The following is a 20635-nucleotide window of genomic DNA, read 5'->3' on the forward strand; positions in this document are numbered from 1 at the left end:
ATGACATCCAGGTATCTCAGTACTGAAAGGTTACTGACACAGCCCTGGTTGGGAAAGAATAAGACCCTGATTGATCCACTGGATGAAGAAATCTATATCAAGTGCCACAGAAATCTTTTCATTTCCAGATTCTCTGCACTTTCTGAGTCTATGGAAGTGAACTTCCCTGGCATTCTTCCCCAGTTTCTTCCACTCAAAACAACACATGATCTAACTAGGCTTATATCCCAGAGAAACACAGCCAGGATTGTGCAAAGGCCAATTAGCAAGGACGGGACCTCAAATGAGCTACAGTCCCTAGCGAGCACACATTGCCACGAGCCAAGGGAATCAGTGTCATGGAAATTAGTTCTAAGGGTGCTATAGAAAGAAAACTGGGATGTTAGACTGGATATGGGAGAATTTGTTCATTTTCCCATCATACAGGATGTTACACTCTGGCTAGATTTGCAGCAAATAATGCAGATAATGCCAGCAGCATTATCTGCTATAAACAATAACAACAACCCCCTCAAAAAAACAAAAAAAGTAATAAATGGTGGCAAGGATGTAGGGAAAAAGGAATTCTTCTATACTGTTGGTAGGAATATAAATTAATATGGCCATTATGAAGAATAGTTTTTCTCAAAAAACTAAAACTACATCTACCATACAATCCAGCTCTCCTACTTCTGGATGGATATATAAGTCAGCACACTAAAGAGATACTTGCATGCCCATATTTATTGCAATGCTATTCACAGTAGGTAAGAAATGGAATCAGTCTGAGTGCCCATCAACACTTTTCTTTATTCATTATGAATGAATAAAGAACTTATGGAAAATATACACAATGGAGTATCATTCAGTCAAAAAGAACAAAATCATATCATTTGCATCAAAACAGATGGAACTAGAGGATGTTAACAGAAATCAGCCAGACACAGAAAGACAAGTACCAATGGTCTCTGTCATATGTGGAAGCTAGAAAAAAGTCAGCTTTATAAATGTAGAACTGTAATTAATAGAGATTGAGAGGTTGTATGGGAATATCTCCCTGAACCCAATATGTACAATTAATGTATGTCTATCAAAATAAAAATAAAAGGTACAAAATAACAAGGATCTAAAGGAGGTAAGGGTAGAGAGCCCCAATTTTTTTAAACTTAATTCACCAGTTTGGGTCCTGTAGATATTAGATGGATCTTCCAGAGGATAAGAGCAATGTATCACAAACCCAACTGCTAGTAGCATACCAGGTATGGCATCTTTGCCAGAGCAGAATAACATGGCCTTGGTTCTATGGTATAGAGCCATCAATTCCTAACAGAAAAGATCAGATACAGTTTGCCTTTATGTACAACAGACAATAGAGTTTTCTACTAGGGCCATGTTAATTCTTACTCATAATACAGTATAAAAAGATTTGTACTTTCTGTATATTTCACAGCATACCATGTAGATCCACTACACTGACATTATAAACCTACAGAATGACCAATACATGGCTAGCATCTGCCCTTGTGGGTAGGTGGTAAACCTATGAACATTCAGGGACATGACACAATTAAAAAATTTAAAGAGCATTGCTAGAATGGGGCTCCCCAGGACAAAGACAAATTATTACAAGCGCAGCATTTGGAAGCACACTTCCTTGGGTGCTGAAGTAATATTCCATATACTGGGTATCTTAAAAAGCTTTTCACTTTGAGTGGGCCTCAGAGCAGGAAAGAGCTCCACAGCAGCTCCCTGACCTGGAAGACCCTGTGATATTTAGAATCTCAGGTGGGAAAAAGTGTCACATGTAGTTTATGGTAAATTCCAGCACTATGTGAGGTTGAACCTCTTTGGGTCGAGGGACCTGGGCCCGTGGTAAGCGGCGACACGGTGAAAAGAGACACTGGAGACCAGGCTGATGGCGCAGATCCGTCTTTATTGCGGAAATATCAGGTGTTTTATAGAGCAGGCTAGAGGCGTGGCAATGGAGGCAGGCTAGGGGCGTGGTTTGGAAGTGGTACCATTGGGGGGGCGGGGCTGGGCGGAAGTAAGAGGTCAGAGCAGGACAACCCAGGCGGGGCGACTCACTCCGTTTGCCGAGGACATGACGAGTCTGAGTTTGCTCAGACCTGCTCCTCCACCACGGCCTTCAACCAGACCTCTGGACCCCTTTTTCCCACAACTATGTATGTGACTATGTGTGAGTGTCACTATATATGTCCCCAGGCTTCTGGATCAAGCCATGCTACCTGCAATGAAGAGTTATTTACCTTTCAAAAATTCCAGTGGGCTACTGGACCCTAGTAGAGATGGAATTTACCCATGAGATACCAAGAGTGATGGTTAATTTTACGTGACAGATGTCAGGTCAACACCAATCTAGATGTTGCCTTGAAAGTACTTTTCAATACAATCAACATTTAAATCAGTGGACTTTGAGTAAAGCAGATTACCCTCCACAGTATGACTGGGTCTCATCCAGTGCCATGGGAAACTCTAAAGGGAAAAGACCAAGGTCTTTTGAGCAGGAAAAAGCTTTGCCTTTAGCCCACTTTTGAACCCAAGACTACAACCTCAGCTTTCCCTGTGTCTTCCTCCTGTGCTCCTGCTCTGCAAATTATGGATGAGCCAACCCCCACCCAGTCACATGAACTAATTCCTAAAAAATCTCTGCTTTCGGGGGCTGGGGATTTAGCTCAGTGGCACAGCACCTGCTTGGCAAGCACAAGGTCATGTGCTCAGTTCCTGGTACCGGAAACCACCCCAGCAAAAAAATCTCTCCTTTTTTCCACCCACTGCATTACTCCACATGTGTATACACATGCATGTGTGTGTGTGTATACTTACATACACATGCTCCTTGACTTATGATGGAATTATGTCTGATAAACCCAGCATAAGCTGAAAATATTGCAACTGAGAGTGAATTCAATACACTTAACTTAGTAAACATCATAGTTTAGCCTAGCCTATCTTACATTAGCCTGCAGCTAGGCAAAATTATCTAAAACAAAGCCTATCTTATAATGAAGTGTTGATTATCTCACGTTTAATTTACTGAATACATTATACCATAGAGTACAGCATCAATTGTTTGTCTACATAAACCTGTGGCTGCCTGGGAGCTATAGTTCATTGCTATTCTCCAGCATCTCCAGAGGGTATTATACCACATACTGGTACCCTCAGAAGAGATCCAAATTTGAGACACTGCCGCTAAATATGTATTATTTTCAAACCACATAACTTTATAAAGTTATAAATTACAACTTCGTAAGTCAGGGAACATCTGCATGTATATGTGAATTTATAGTTCCTATCAGATCTGTTTTTCTGGAGAGCCCTAACTGATATACTATGTGATCATGCATCCAAAATACCCATCATCGTGAGCTCAGCTTTGTCAGACCCAAAAAGTCATAGTTCAGACAGGCCCAGCCACAATTCATCATTGACAGAAGCAGTACAACTAGAGTCAGGCAGAATCTAAGCCAGAAGTTTCAAGCAAGTTGCAACAACAGGTAGCTCAGGCTTCCACATTATTTATTATTCCTGCATGAGCACCTCTCCCTTAGTTTCCTATGGCAATGTCAGGGATTCTTTACAACCCACTGACAAGAGAAAGGACCTGAGCTTTGTTCATCAGAGAGTCAAATCAGTAGGTTGATACAAGTCACAAATGTCCAGAAGCTACACCGCACCTCTTCTTAAGGATGGGTTTGAAAAATAGCGATGAAGAGAAAACTCTTCCAGTGGGCAGTTTCAGGTGATGAATCTGGTCACCTACTTCCCATAGACAAAAGAAATGGCTCAAGGTTAAAATATTATCATTCTTGTTGACAGTGGAAAATAGCCTGGCTGGCTGGTGTAGAGCCCGTAAGAGAAAGATTAGAAAATTGAGATCAAATCATTCTGTGGCAGAAGCATAAAAATAGACAGGAGAGTGGGCATAGTGTTGAAGATCGTCAAATCATATGTTAATGCCCACCAGAGGGCGCACAGAGCAGAACAGTTTTGAAACAATTCGGTGGACAGAATGACTCAGCCAGTAGATGTCATCCAGCCTCTAAGTGCCTGATAATCCCTCCCACAAGAAGTCGCGTGACTAATTATTCAGAGTGCACAAATCCTCAGTGGACCACACCTTTAGTCAGTAAGAACGACCTTCTACTTTGGCATTTACAGTCAAGTTTCATAGGTATATTTAAGCGTTCACAGCAAGAGGAGACAACCAACAGATAGACCTGGAAACTCTCCTAGGGTCATGGATTTTCTGTGAGCTCATTATTCTCCAATATCTAAACCTGACTGAAGTTAACTCTTCCCATTGCACTCAACACTAACATGTGTCTGCCCAAGGAATCCCTGTGAATGCGGTGACATTTTCACCCCCAAGTGAGTTACCAATTGTTTCAGATCTAACCTCTTTCTTTGTCTATTTAGCAAGGATTCCAAGCAGTGGCTGCACTGGGATCCTTCCAAAGGAGCTCAAACTCATGTCATCAGGAAAATCAAGCTGCTGTCTTCCATGTGGAAGGTCTATATCCCACTTTGATAGTAGAGCTCTCTCCGGTTGGAAAACACAAGGAAGTCCAACTGATGTTTCACTGTCAGCAAACTGTTGAAACCTTCAGTCGCCCTACCAAATTCTTACCCCCACTTCACAACAATGGCTGGTAGATGGCTATAAATGTGGGTCTGGACTTCAGGAAAGAGTATCTAAGAATTCTCAGCAGATCTGTTGTTAACCCTCCATTGTCCATTCATTTATCTAATGATGTTTATTGAAGCCAGGCACAGTGGGGTACACCCATAATCTCAGCACTCTGGGAGGCTGAGGCAGCATAATCACAAATTCTAGCCCAGCCTAGACAATTTAGTGATTTTGTGAGACTCTGTCTCAGTCAATCAATAAAATTCTTAAATGGTGGAGGATGTAGCACTGTGTGAAGGTTTTTTGATCCCCACTACTGCAAAAACAAATCAAACAAAAAAATATTTATTAAACACTTCCATGCATGAGGCACTGTAAGATACTAAGGGTTTACCAGTGAGGCAGAAATCTAGTCTCTGTTGCCCTGGAATTCAGAGTCTGGAGGGATGATGGAAGTGTTCATTGAACCATGAGAAGAGATGACCTTTCCAAGAGTGTGAAGAAACACTTAGAGGTGGAGCACATCCTAGCGTGTAACAGAGAGAAGAAACACCAGCAAAGAAAATATATGGAAAAGCACAAGAATACAGTGGTTAGTTTAAGATGTGAAAGTTTCAAGACAAAAAGAGAAAATATCGTCTGCTGCCAAAAATCAAGAATAAGATGGGGAAAAGAAGTGTAGTACAGTCCTGTTAATAACATGGGCTCTAGCTTCAGAAAAACCTAACTCTGAGTCCTACCTCACCATTTATTAATAGTATGAATATGGACAAATCTTCTCTAGTGGAAATTAAAATACCTGTTGAAGTACTAAATCAATGAAATAATGCATGCAAAGTGGCAAGTATACTGTGTAAAAAATAGCTCAGAGTTTTAATTTCATTTTGTTTTGCACCTCTGAACTTGGTAAAAAGGAGAATTAGTAAAGGAAATTTGTCTCAAGTTCCATATGTTCTTCCTTTTGAAACATTCCATTGTCTTCAGCTTAATCCAACAATCTTCTATATGTGTTTCTCTGATAAAGTGGGGGCCTCCAAGTTAACAATTTACATTCACCATCTGGCGTTCAAATGTTTTAGCCTTTTAGCTTAGAGGATGTGGTCAGTCACACAGCTGGAAATTTAAACAAATTATATATCATTGTTCTCACAACTCAGAACTTGGGGCTGAGTTGGACTCTATCTCTTACAGTCTGTGTCACATGTGAATAAATCAAGCCTCAGGTTCATTTCAAGTTAGCAAAGCTACAAAGTGTTTTGCATTTGCTTTTCTTGGAACTGGGAGGCAAGGACAGTAATAGGGAACCATTAAGGTGAGCAGCAGAAATGAATAAAAAGTACCAACAAATCCAGATCCAATGGAGGAGACGGCTCAGCTTGGGAAAGACAGTTAAAAACATAAAATCCAAATGTCAGAGGATTAAGCAAACAGTATCTTAAAGAACATGCATAGACTGCTCTTTGAAGGAGTTTGGTATCGAAGGCAAAAACACAGGGAATTCTGGCTAAGCCACCACCCACTTTATCCTAAGCTTAGACCAATTATTTAAACTAAGTCCTGTTCGATGAGTTGGTTTCCCAAGCAAGCCTTCTGTCTCAGCTATTTCCCAGGGCTTGGCTTTCTCATGTCCCATAAACAGAGAGACTCTTAATCCCTGAAAGATGTCAGTGGGGCAGAATCCACTTTCTAGTATGCCCCAAGATAATGATCTTGACTAGATGATTGCAAGGTCGTTAAGAGTAGTTAAGGTGTCAGGTCACCCTGTACTTATTTCAGTGATAGAAAAGATCACTCTTCCTATACCTTAGCTTACGCAAGCAAGCACTAGAAGTTCCATTCTCTGTACAGACATCAAGTTTGATGTCAGGTCCTTCTCTGGGATATAGGTAGGGAAGTATCTAGGCTAGTCTATGTGAATTTGGCCTTCCTAGGTCATTGAAAGTCTATGGATTAATTTTAGATCACTTTCTCTGAAGAGGGACTGGTCAACAGCAGTTGAAGGTGTTGACTTGGCTTAAAAATCTCAAAATATTCCCAACCCCCAATCTGTTCCAGAGCCTTTTACTATGCCTAGGTGGTCATATCTCTTCCCTGACTACACAAATTCCTTTGATTCTAATGAATCGAGGGAGCCTGAGCCTCTTGTAGAATTCTACCCCTGTCATTTCCAACTCTTGCCTTCACTTGCTGAAGTGGCTTTACCAGCTGGCTCCACATGGCTGGTTTTGCCACAGAGTCTTCCTTTGAACTGCTGCACATGCCAACCAGGGACATGAGGGGGATTGGCGGAATGCTCCTATCAGCGGTCAGAAAGCGTGATCAAATGTTTATGGTTATGTCTTGTGGTGGCTTTTAAAACCCCTCACAGCTACAGCCATACAAAGACACTTCTAGGGGAGCTTTTGCCAAGGCTGCCTCCTGAGTACCTAGGTACCCGTGCAGATCATCAGCTGGGTGGGACAGGTGAGACTGTAAAAGTGATAAGAGCAGATTTTTTTTTTTACACAGGTTTCCCCTGTTACATTTAAATTTAAGTAAAACATTCTGGCATTAGGTTCACCGGATGATGTAGATAAGAGCACATTGGAGCATTCTGTTTTGACATTTGTTCATTTACATTGAACACACATTTATAGAGCACCTTCGCTATGGCAGACGCTGTGCTAAAGCTCGAAGTACAGCATCAGCAAAACTAACCAGGTTTCTGCCCTCACAGAGCTAGAAGCAGCCAGCCAGATCCTGTCTCGAGTAAATAGAAATGTATAAGTACTAGCAGAGAGCTATGAGGTGTCATGAGAATATATCTAAAAGACACAGGACCTGGTCCTCTTGGTGGAAATGCTGGAGTTAAGAAAATAATATCAATTGCCAAGAACACAGATGAGTTAACAACCATCATACTGTGCAGCCTTAGAATTCCTGACAATGGTGAACCTTCGCTTTTCTTATCAAGTTGTTTTGCATTCCCTTCTCAATAGAAAGAAAAGACTAGAAAGTATCAAGCTTAGGGAACAGGGTTTGGATAAAGAGTCTAATAAGGGAATATGATTTCCTAACATTAAATTCAAGGAAGACTATGCTGATTGCTAAATTATAGATAGGAAACTGTCAGGTAGAACCATAATAAATTTATTACATTCAATTGTTCTGGCTCATAGAAGCAGCAATTTCATCTGGCTCAGAATGCCTGTGTACAGGCTTCTAATAAAAAACTACAAAGTACTGGGTGTGGTGGTGCATGCCTGTAAGCCCAGCACCTGGGAGGATGAGGCAGGAGGAGGATCATGAATTCAAGGCCAATTTGAACTTTGGCAAGACCCTGTCTCAAAAAATAAAAAAATCAAAATGAAAACAAAAAAAAACTATAAGCAAGAATATGAATGACCTTGAACCATAGGACAAGAAACCATATCCAAACAGGTAGGCTTTTTTGTTTATTTGGTTGGTTGCTTGGTTGGTTGGTTGGTTTGTTGGGGGGCGGGTTGTCTTGCAATACAAGGGTCAGTAAAATGCTGTGGAAACCAAAGATATGGCAGAAGGACCACTAGACTGAAGGTAGGGACACTTTGGGTTTATACCCAGTAAGGGTGCTAACTTTTTCTCTGCATTGCATAAGTTGTTTTTCATCTCTCAGGCAGTAGTTTCTCACCTGTGAAATGAGGGGGTTTGACCTAAGATACTTAAGGTTACATCCATTGCATAGTCTTTTCTTGCTCCTTGATACTATACGATGGCAAAACCTCTTGCTACAATGCCCAGCTTTGAATACAACTGCCTCCCATCTCTGATGCCTCACTGGGTGGACAAGTGCAGTCAGACGGCAGCATAGCCTAGATCTGTCAGTCAGTCCTATGTGCGGGGGTCCACGTGTACGGACCAAGACAGGAAGAGGATCTACCTTTCTTGACGAGACGATTTATGACTTAAGGCCTCAGGTTTGTATCTGGGCTAGCATTACCCATTTATTCCCTGTGTGGCCTGGGTAACATTTCAACTCTCTGAGACTATGTTGTCCATCTGCAAAATGGAGACAGCAATTGTCATGACTCAGGGTTGTCATGTGTTTGGTATTGTAACACATGGAGGCAGAATGACTTTGTGGTTACATGCTAAACACCAGGGTCAAACTCTTGGGTTCAAATCCTACACCCACTATGTACTTCCCAGTCCAGTATCCTTGATTCAGATTACTTAACCTTTCTACTCTGCAACCCTGACCTTTACCTTCCAATCTATAAAATGGACATGATCATTCAAACAACATGGATCAAATGTAGTAGTACATGTAAGAATGTAGAACATTACATGACTCTTGGTTAGACTAAATAAAGTTGGCAATTATTTATTTAAGATTTTTTTTAAGAAAAGAAAAATAAACAAAAACAATGGTATGAAATTTCACAAGATTGTAGGAGAGTAACAATGGTTATCAATACACAATGTGTATCATTGTGTATTGTTATCTTCAGAGTAGCTGCTCAGATTATAAGATATAGGCATGAAAAAGTGATCAGACAATATAGGAATAAACCTTTCTTTTCAACAAACTAATAGCAATTAGTAATATAACTATCGTGTGTGTGTGTGTGTGTGTGTGTGTATGATAGTTAAGAATAAATATTTATTTATTTATTTTTCCTTTTCCCTTCCTTCTTTTCTCCTTTCCCTCATTCTAGTTTCTTTTCCTTTTGAACAATTTTTTCCCATAAGTTAGCAATTATTATTAATAAAATTAGCCAGTTCTTTGTATATTAGAGAACATATTACATAACAGAAATGGAAACATTCAGTAGGAAACTATTAATGAACATATTACCCAGAGTATCAGAAAAACAGTTTATCTAACTGCCAGCTAAAACAAATGAAACTAATTACTAAACATTTTGTGTTTTCCTCTTCTTAAAAATGGAGCTATACTATTCAACACTTTTAGGTGCTCATTCTAAAGGAATCAGAAGGGAAATGCTTTCTGAGGTCCTGTTTACCTGGTAACAGAAATCATTTTTACTCTGCTGACCCGGGTGGCGGTGTTGCCAGGAGCCCAAGTTTTGTACCTCCCAGTAGAAGGGCAAGTGGTAACCACGGGGGTTTTAGGCCTATGAAGAGTGATTGCCCGTAGTTGAGGTCATAATTCAGGGGTTTGCCTGTCAAACAATGCTGACAAAGACATACTGTTTTCCCTGACAGTACAGAGTCATATTACTGTACACGCAAGTGTCTCACACCTGGGAAAGATGAAATTACACTGGGCTTAATCCTCCAAAACCAGCTCAACAAGAAGTCACTTAAACATTTAAGATAGGAGTTGTCTTCTTGCAAAGAAAATACACAAGGTAACTGGGCAGTTTTCACTAATTAGAAGGGCCCGGCCTTATGACTTGAAATATTCTTGGATCCCTTGCTCCCTTTATTAGTTAAACCTTGGGAGAGCTAATCACAGTCTGCAAAATGGGCACCAGGATCTTCTGCACACATTCTTATGAACTGAGGAAATGAGTCCTTCGGTGAGGTTATATAAGCCCATGAAAGCAAAGCAGACCCGTACTAGACACAGCGCACAAAACTAATCCTTGCGTGCATCCCCTTCGGCAAAACTGAGCTTTGCTCTGATGAAGGTCAGTAAGGATTACTTCTACACTGGAATGTATTTGTAAATAGTGACCCAGAGTTTGAACCAAAATCGAAGCCAGACAGGAGTCTCACAACCTTGCTCCCTGGTTTTAAGTAATCAGAAAGTCAGCATTTGGAGAAGTGTGTAAACAAAAGTCTCCCAGGAGCTCTGCGGTACCCCTTTCCCTAGATACCTTCCCCTAGGTGTCTCTCACCTGCCTGTTCTTCAGGGAGACAGGGTTTAGCTCCACACCAGGACTTGGACAGAAGCGGCAACCTCCCAAGTCATCTTCAGCCTACGGCTCCTGCACACTGTGGTCAGGTTCTTTTCTATTTTCCTTCCTTCAGGAAGTTAACGTAATTTGTAATTTTTATAAAAGCTAAATCCATGAAATATATGTTTGTTTTCCTACCAAACACAGCAATGCAATAAGGGTTAACCAACATTTTAAAACTTAGCAATTGGGAAAATAAAAAAAAAAATTAGATGAAATAGGTAACACACAGTAAGAAAATTTAAACATCCCAGAATTATACAAAAAATAGATATTTGTCAGCCGTTCCTTTCTCCTCAGTCACAAAATTTCCTTCTTTGGAGGCAATCAGTATTTTTCAGTTTCTTATGATTGTTCCAGAAATGTTTAATGAATTCCTAAATCTATATGTATATATTTCCTTGCGTGCACACACACACACACACACACACACACACACACACACACAAACTTAACCTATGGTTATACCTTTTGCATCTTTCATCATCTGTTAAAATTTCTTCCACTTTGATGTTCATAAAGCAGACTTGTTCTTTTCCAAGGCAGCAAAGAGTTTCATGTTATAACACACTGTCATGGACTTAACTAGTTCTTTAATGAAGGACGTGTAGGCTTTCTCCTTAGTCCTTTGCGGTCACAAAAAATGTTGTACAATAACTTCTCAACTTTTGTATGTGCATTATATCCATGTGTGAATACACCTGCAGAATAGAATCACGGAACTAAAATATATGAACATATGTAACTTTGACAGACAGTTACCCAGTTGCCCTCTTAGAGGCTGTGCCAGTTTACCCTCATACAGAAAGGCTTTAAGAGTGGTAGTTGCCCCAAGCACTGGCCAGACCAGTGTGATAGCAAACCTCTTGAACTTTTTTGGTACCGGGAATCAAACTCATGACCTCAGGCTTGCCAGGCAAGCGCTTATGCCGCTGAGCTATATCCCCAGTCCTCCAGTTGTTTTTCTTATGGTAAACATGCAGAGCACTTTTACAAATATTGAAATGCCTTTCTGTAAATTATCTGCTCATGCATGCTCTTTATCTCTTGATTTGTTGGTCTTTTGTTCCTTTATTTATTTATTCATTTATTTATTTGACATAGTTGAACTTATTGAGATTTTCTTTTGTGGTTTTGAGGAGGGTCCATGAACATTTAACTGACCAAAAGCCAATCTCTTAAGTGATCATCGAGTACATTTTCCTTGGTTTCCTTTTAAGTCCCATCTCTATCAATCTTTCCTAGGCAAATCAAATCCCAGTCATATAAACTATTTGCATTTCCTGGATCTAATCATGCCTTTTGTTTTATCCATATAGATTATGGCATAGGCATTCTTTGTATTTGGGATGCCTTTCTCAGCCTTATACTCTGCATGTAATTTGTTAGGCAAATTCGTGCTTTATATCAAGCAATTCAAATGTCAGTTCCTTTGTGAAGATTCTGCCCATCTCATCCTACTTGTGCCTAATTAGCCATGTAGCATTTTCTCCCAACTGCACTGGTGCATGGTTGAGTTCATGCTCTGGAAGTTGGCAAGTGGGCTGGCTCAAGTCCCAGCTCTGCTCCTTCCTTGTTCTTCATTGTCATCACGTGTAAAATGGGTATAATAATGATTCCAATAGGACTGTTTTGAGAATTAAATGGACTAATTGTAAGAGTGTTAAACAACACCTATTCTAAATAGGGTGGAATGCACAGAATTTCCCTTTAAATAAGTAAAAATAGGGGGCTGGGGATTTAGCTCAGCGGCACAGCGCCTGCCTGGCAAGCACAAGGTCTTGAGTTCGATTCCTGGTACCAGAAAAAAACCAAAAAGTCCCCCCCAAATAAATAAATAAATAAATAAATAAATAAATAAATAAATAAAAATATCTTGAGCCCAATGTCTGAGCAACAGCAAGTAATCCCACAGGAGACAGTCCAGCTACATTTTCTCCACTCTCCTTCTGTGTTATCTTCTATGAGGTGAGTCTTGAAGGAAGGTGCACATTATGTGCTTTATTAAACTTTGTAACCCAAGCACCCAACACATGGTAGTTTTGTAGAATGAATAAATGCATGAATACAATCTTTCCTTTCCACAGCTCTCACTTTATTGGAAATACAACATAAATACATAAAGTAGAGTAAAGAAAGGCCTCCACAATAAAAATATTGGAAGGAAACTTTCCCATAACACAAGCAAGCACAAAGTCTATGTTTGTTTGCTGGAATAATAATAAAGGACACCACTGGGGTGGAATAAATTTCTTACGGAAGTTACCTTTCCAGGTATGAGGCAGAGAAAGAACACGGATGACAGTCACAACTCCGAAGAGTACTCCAGGAAGGGGAAATAAGTCCCACACTGGCCATTTGGGGCTCCCTAAATCCTAGGCAGTTCCATCTACAACTTATTGAATATATTCAAATATATCCCACATGCAATGTAATTTAGAGGCAAAAAAAATTGAAAGAATTTTCTAATTTGGTTTTTGAAATCATTTTTGTATTAGTAGCTCATTTGTGTCATAGTTATTATTTTCATATCATTAAATTTTTAAATAAACTATTTTAATTTAATTCTATTTTAATTTAATTTTAATAATCAGCTAGTGATTTTTCAGAAATCATTGGGGACCCTGGAGAAATTTTCAAGACACAAAATCTAACCCACAAATTGTTTTCAACTATAATCAATACAGAACTTAATAACTGATGAAGTTGAGATATGTTGTCATTTTTAATTATGCCCCTACACATTTTAAAACATGATATCACAATGTTCAATGAAATCAAAACATTTCTTGCTTTTCCCCCTGCATCTCAGGTATTTTAACCAGCTCTTGAAATGTTCTTGGGCCCTAGCCTAGGCACTATGTCTACAGTGCCTTGTGGGTGAGACGGTCTTGCTTGTTCAAAGGCCCAGAGGCAAGTGCAATCAAGTTTCATGCTGAATTTGGCAAACTTATTCAGCACAAAGCTGAATAAGTTTCTTCACTGAAGCCAAGTATCTATCTGGAGGATTAGTTGGATGCATACTTCTTAAGGAAACCAACTATTTTTGCAAGTAAAACTTGTTTCAAGAAGAACAAACAAGCCTACTTAGTTGGTTGGGGAGTATGGGGCACTCACACTTTTCTTATCACTTGTCAGGAACACTATGCTCTCATTTTATTTCAATGCTAGACACAGGATCTGGGATCTATAATACTATTTTCCATCATAAAGCTAGTTTTCATAGCTTCTTCCAGAACAAATGTTCCAGCCTCTTTGGAGCAGCTCAGGAACTTTTCTTATTTATCCCTCAGTCACCACTGTGACCAAAGCTGTGTATCATATACCTGGGCACTGGATGAAAGGTCCCATCTTTGACGGATGAGCAGGAATAGGTAAAAACAGATGGAAGTTTATTTATTTTTTTAAGCTTTTGCTTACCATTTTATCATCTAGGAATTTTTTTTTTTTTTTGTACCAGGAATCAAACTCAGGACCTTGTGCTTGCTAGGCAGGTGCTTGTCCCATTGAGTTATATCCCTGGCCTCTCAGATGGAGTGTAAAAGATCATTTCACCTGAGCCAGCTGGTAGGAACAGAATGTTAGAATAAAATATCTAACTGGAGGTGAATATCATGTTTGGAAGGCAGATATATGTATGAATGGCCTCATGATAAAGAAATCAAGATTGGTGATTTGCCTGCCTCTAGGGACAACATTTGATTGTATTTTATGGTCATGGTGCTCCCTGGAAGTTCTGTAGACTCCTGGGTCTGAAAGCTATGTTCACTTTTCATTTCCAAGCAAATGGTAAAATGGCCTAGGAGAGAAGGAAGCATGTTCTACCAAGTTGCAGGTAAGCTCCAAACAATCCAAAAATTGCAATTGATTTCATGCCCAACTCTTGCTACACCTCAGATTTGCATAACCTAGTGCTGGGGACACTTGGGGGGAAAACCAGAATTCTAGCCCTGAAGCCAAGCCAGACTTTCAGTGACTAAAGACTGGGAAAGTTGCCTTTTTCAAATGCAGTCTAGTTTCTCTTTCCCAATAGCATTTAAAGGACAAACATGTTCTGTTCTGCAGCTCTGGAACTTTGTGTGGTTAAGTCATTACCTGTGAGGACTTTATGAGGGTTATTGGAAGTGTACGTTTACAGTAAATGTAGTGTAATTTACACAATAAAATGCAGTCCCTTGCTTAATTACCTACCTCACCTGTTTGGAGCTTTTCTCATTTCTCAGGTCAAGGTTTTTACTTAGGGCCATAACTACAGGGTTGACATTGCCATGAAACACTTTTGAACCCCTCACAATGAAGACTTCTTGACTACACCTAAAAAACAACCTGCCAAAAACAATGAATGATGTTTCATAATCATTCTGAAAGATTGGGTGTACTTCACCTAACTAATATGTAAATAAAGGAGTGGCAAAGTAACAGCTCAATATCAGAGGAGCCTCTCTCCAGAAAGCTCAGCTACTAGAAATAAGGGAAGCAACTTCACCTTCAGCCTGTGACACTGTGTGGAATTTAGGCACGACAAAGTGCTCGGCCAGGACCAAAGGAAGGACAAAAGACTGCTTTCTTGTTCTGAAGCTCACTCCATGAGGAGGGGCTTCCCAGCTAATGCTGAATCTACCCATGAAGTTATTCTAGGACCTCCTGCCTCCCCCCATTTAAAACCTATAGAGAAGAAAAGATCGGTGTTGCATGCTTGAGTTTTGCTTTCTGGTTCACTCTTGGGTGAAAGCCCAGTAGACTAGCATGAGGTGAGGGAGCAGAACCACACAGACCCAAGCAGTCAAAGGGAAACAGGGACCCAGCATGAAGAAAAAGAACATGTGTAGATACTAATGGAATTGCTGAACATCTCAGTAGCTAGCACTTGCCTATTTTACTTAAATGTGGAAACTCTGACCCTGGAAAATTCCGCCCACCTTCCAAGATTTTCTGAGAGTCCACAACTGATGTTTCACAGGGGTTTGCAAATAGCATTGTTATTTTCTAGCCTCTCTGTTAATGTTCAATGCCAAATACTTCCTCTAATCTGGAATCTGGGGCAAGATTACATTTCTTGGTGCTTCCAGAGCGGCTAACCCAAAAGGAACCTTGTTGGTGTTGACTTCCTATCTGGGCATCCAAGCACTGAAGATCTCATTAATCTGTGATGAAGGCAATTCCCTCTTTGTCTCTTGCGTCTCTTCTCTCAGGAAAGGTCAGACAGGAGTCCTGAGAGGCCAGACTGGTCTACTTGACAATTGACAATTGAGAAAGATATGATTCTTTGCTCTTGGATTTATTCATTTTTTTGCTCTTTTCTCTCCCTAAGACCAAGCCTCCACCTATTCTGTTTCAGTTGTCAGGTAGACTTTGATAATCTACATTTTAGTGAAATCCTAGGAGGGCCAGAAACTACCTTCTGAGAAGCAGTACTATGTTCACTAAAAGGCTGTATATCTTGTAGATAAAGTTGTGAAGTCAGACCTGGATCTGAATACAAGATCTACTACTGCTTCCCCTGTCCTTGAGGAAGTACCTTAACCTCATTGTGGTCTAGTCTCCCCAGTTACCAAATGGAGACAATACTAAGACTTAGTTCACAGGGTTGTGGTTAGAATTCCACAGACCATTCATTTATTTCTTCCTTGTGTAAATATATTATTGAGGATCTATAATGTTGATCACACTGTTCTAGATGTTAAGGATAGAGCAAGGACAAAAAGTAAAACACTCATGGAGCTTAAATCCCACTGAGGGAGACAGACAATAAATAGGAAAATAGTGTAATATAATGTAGGTCAGTGATAAATTCTATAAAAATATAGAATAGAGAGTGACAGGAAGGTTGATTGAGATAGTTATGAAAGACCACTATGAAGACAAAATGCCATACAAGCAAAGATCCGGGTGTTAAATATTTAGCATAGGTCAGACATAGGATGTTGAATATTAGGACCATTACTATTACCTTCCGGGTTCTCATCTTCGAAATGCTCATGGGCAGGAAACAGAAAGTATGGGAGGTGCAATATTTTATTTTTAAAAATACATCTTTAAACATTATTTTAAAAACATCATCTCATTTCATAAGTACAACTGGTTTTATTTTAATTATTGTGTCTCATTGATATAATTCTTAGTCTTTCACCCTGATCACTCTACTACTTAGTGCCAGAGGAAGATCTAGATGTTTTGACCCCTGACCCCTGTGCCTACAAACAGCCTGTCACTCCTGAGAGGTCTAGCAATACACTTTCTATAATGAAACCCCTTTTTGGAGGATCTACAGGAAAAAGGAATGAGGAAAGAAACGAAGCACACTTAGCGATCATACTGTGTATCACTCTGGACCATAATTTTCTTGGTGGTGTGTTGGCCTGCAAGAAAAATGTAACTACAGAATTATCTCAAACTAATCAGGAACCATTAAAACTTTGTGTTACTGAAAGGCCAGTTTTTCCAGAGCATGGACCTGGAAGCATATGTCTTAAAAGCTTCCATGTTCAAAATCCTGAAAAAGTATTGCATATTAAATTTCTCTGCAAGAGATTCACAGACATATTAAAGAGATTAGATTAATGGGCCTGAGAAGTTCTGCAACCAAGAAATTTGATTAAACTTAAATAAACAAAATTTTGATCCAAGATTTTTGGACTATAGAAAGTTTTTCTCTTCTTACGCTTTTTAGTCTAAATTTAAAGAAAGACATTCAATTATTTTTTGAGTTTCACTCTGTAATTCAAGGTGGCCTTAACTCATAGTGATCCTCCTGCCTCAACCTCCCAAGTGCTTCAAACAAACCTATAGCCACCATACCTCACAAGGCATTAAATTTTAACCAAGTTGCCATATCTAGAATTCCAGAATCTTAGAAATAGCACAGAAATAGACAATCAGTAAATATGGGATGAATAAATGAATGGATGGGCTCCTATCGTGTACTTTCGGCTTATATTTAGTTTATACTCAAATTTACATCACAAGGCACACTCTTACATCTAGCATCACGGGGGCACAAAGACTCTATAAAGATTTCAGAACTCTTTTTGGGGGGAATCATTTTTAGAATCTCAAAATTTGGAGGTAGAAAGTACCTTACAAAGCATTTTCAACTATCAATTCTGAACCAAGTTGTCAAGACACACCAATTGTAAGATTTGTTCAAAGTCATTTTTGACACATATTGAAGCATGATAGGTTGTGAAGAATGCTTAGCCAACAAATTAAAACAGAGTTAAGGTTGTCCACACCATATTATCCTACCTTTACTCTTTGCATTCCTATGTCCTTTCTTGAGTGGGAGGGAGGGGTGGCGTTACAGGCAGCCTGCTGGGAATTGTGCGTAATGTGCAGCCTCTGTTGTGGGTAATAAAGAGCACACCTTTGGAAGTGTGTCATGTGTATAAATTATATCTCTTATGTCTGTTATCTGATGGAAGAAGATTGAGAAATGCTGAACCAACACAAAATCCACGTTTTATGGTTGAGAATATGGCAGCCTAGAGGTAAAATTACACGACTGGATCATTCAGTTAGAAGAAAACTCAGTAGCACTCAATGTCTCATATTTAATAGCACTTGAAAGAAACTAGATTAGTCTTTTCCTCACATATGGTTACCTCTGCAAATAGCCATAGATCCCTTCAGTGAAGCAATGTGGTTCCTCGCTATGGAGTATACCTGATATGGTGTTGCAACATCTTTTCACAATGGGAACCCAACCCCTTTTGTGGTCAGTGGTTCTGGATCTGAGGATAGAATCATACCTGAAAACTGGGCAAGAGATAGTAATTTTCTATTGGGGTGGCTGACATCAGCCTTTTGTCCTTCATTCTTAATTTGTTTCATTTGATTTGTTAATGCAATATTCTTATTGGCTATAATCTCTTGTCCCTCTTGAGAACATCATGATCTCTTAGCCATTTTCAAAAATCATGTATGTCAGATCTCCCTAAGTGCTATTCTCATGTTACTGCCCATCCAAGTAATTATCTCCACCATCTTTCTGATAGTTAAGGGTTACTCTATGTCCTCTGCTATCCAAGACCCTATTATTCTCATTGATACCGGAGAACCAGTTCTGGAATAGCATCTTCTATTGTCAGCCCCAGCCCAATGCAAACAGCCTGCACAGAGCGTCTCAGTAGCGCTGGTACCCACCCTTGGCCCTTCCCAATGCATTCTTTTTCACTTTTGTAAATGGAGGAACATATTTAGCAGATGGGTTTTCCAGTCTTGTGTAACTGACCTATTCTGGCATGCTCAGTTCTTTGAGATGTTTAATCCTTGCCTCTTAATAACACCAGAGACTACCAGGCAATCTGGCATCTCTATCACATTTAAGGCGACCAATCTTTTTCTAAGCTACTAACAACTACTTTGCAGCATGTTACCCATACCTTCTGAACCTTATTTTGACATTCTCCTTTTATGGGGAGCCCTTCCCAGTCTTCGTTATGGTCCAGGAAATGTGTTTTTCTTTTGTTTTGATTTGTTTTGATTTGGTTTTTTTCCTGTACCAGGAATCGAACTCACGACTTTGCACTTGCCAGGCAGGCACTGTGACGCTGAGCTAAATCCCCAGCCCCGGAAATTTGTATTTGTAATCCCATGGAAAAGTTATTGGAATTCTAGTGAGTTAATTCTACCACTTCCAATGCCACCCATGGAGAGAATGGGTGGCACTGGAAGACACTGAGGCATATATGTAATTATGGGGATCCAAGGGGTCCTAAGTCCAGCCATGATGATGGCTATCCAGAACAAAGGCCTTGACCCAGGGCCCAAACCCAGATTTTATTAATTCATAAAGAAAGGAGTAACTTGAGGATGAGTGACTGTGAGAATGGTGAGAAGTAGGTGAGTGCTATGAGCTGGGCTAGGTAGGAGGCCTGAAATTACCTCTGCAGTATACAGAGAGAAGGATATGCAGAAAAACTAATCTGCCTAACACAACTGAGATAGTATCTAATGTTTTGGGGTCAGTGCTTTAGCTCTCACGTGTAATCTTTCAAGCAACAGGAAGTCATAGCCTCTTATCTCGAGGCTCAAGGCTCGAGGCTCGAGGCTCCATTCCAGCTGACAGCATGGAGCACTGGCTCTTCATCATACCTCATCCCAGCTCACAAAAGAGAACAACAGGTGGGGGTCTGGGGAAACACTGCCCGCCATCGTCAAAGACTACACATCAGCACTTCATCTGGACCAATATCCATTGCTTAAAGCCAACTGAAAGGATTAGAAAAAGTCCTAACCAACTCTGCACATATCAATACATGGAAATAGGGTCAGGTTCAGGCAAAATGGAAACAATTGCTCCTCCTTCAAGAAGAGTTGCCCAGGTGGCCCTCCACAATTATCCTCCCACCTTTGTCCAGAATCCTCATGTTCTATTCACCCAGCTCCTGCTGACACATATTAACCAGTTCTTGTACCTCCACTGACATGTAATTCCTCTTCTCCCCTTTCAGGGGTGGTACTTCCCTGGTAACAGGGGAGATTTGACCTTAATTATAAGTCTGGCAGCTAGCAGAGAATGTGATGGCTGATCCTAAGAACAGCAAGCATTATCTTCTAATGCACTCACCTCATATGAAGCCCAAGTATTATCCTTAAGAAAAGGAAGAGGGGTGGTTATCATCCAACAAAAGGGCAATGGATATTTATGTTTGCCACTGGGAGTGTAGGGAAATCTGACATTCAAGCTTCTCCAGGGCATCTCCTCAGATACCTGTATCCCAAGTCTTTGGGATTCATTCTTTTCCTATCAGGGTCCTGCTTTGGCAAAGGATATTCACCTAAGAGTTGCCTTCTTTGGAATTCTGCTTTCCTTACAGTTAGGTTCCAGTTTACTCTCAGCTATGTCTATTCTTCGGCTGCAAGATGAATGTTTCTAAGTGATACCAAAGAGGCTCACTGTTGTAAATTGCTAATTAATTTGAACCTTGTATTTCCTCTCTAGAATAAATCAAGGACCCTATCAAGGACACTAAGCAGCAGTCTCCTAATTCCCTACCTTAGGTTTGCTGTTTGCTCAATACCTCTGAAATGCAAGAGACAGTGCACTAGGGACTGGGTCACCCCTTACGTGCAGCCTGTCTCTATTTACAGGTAAAATTATTAGCTATTGTACTATGTC

This window comes from Chinchilla lanigera, unplaced genomic scaffold, assembly GCF_000276665.1.
Source record: "Chinchilla lanigera isolate Chin_1 unplaced genomic scaffold, ChiLan1.0 scaffold00021, whole genome shotgun sequence".
Taxonomy (NCBI): domain Eukaryota; kingdom Metazoa; phylum Chordata; class Mammalia; order Rodentia; family Chinchillidae; genus Chinchilla; species Chinchilla lanigera.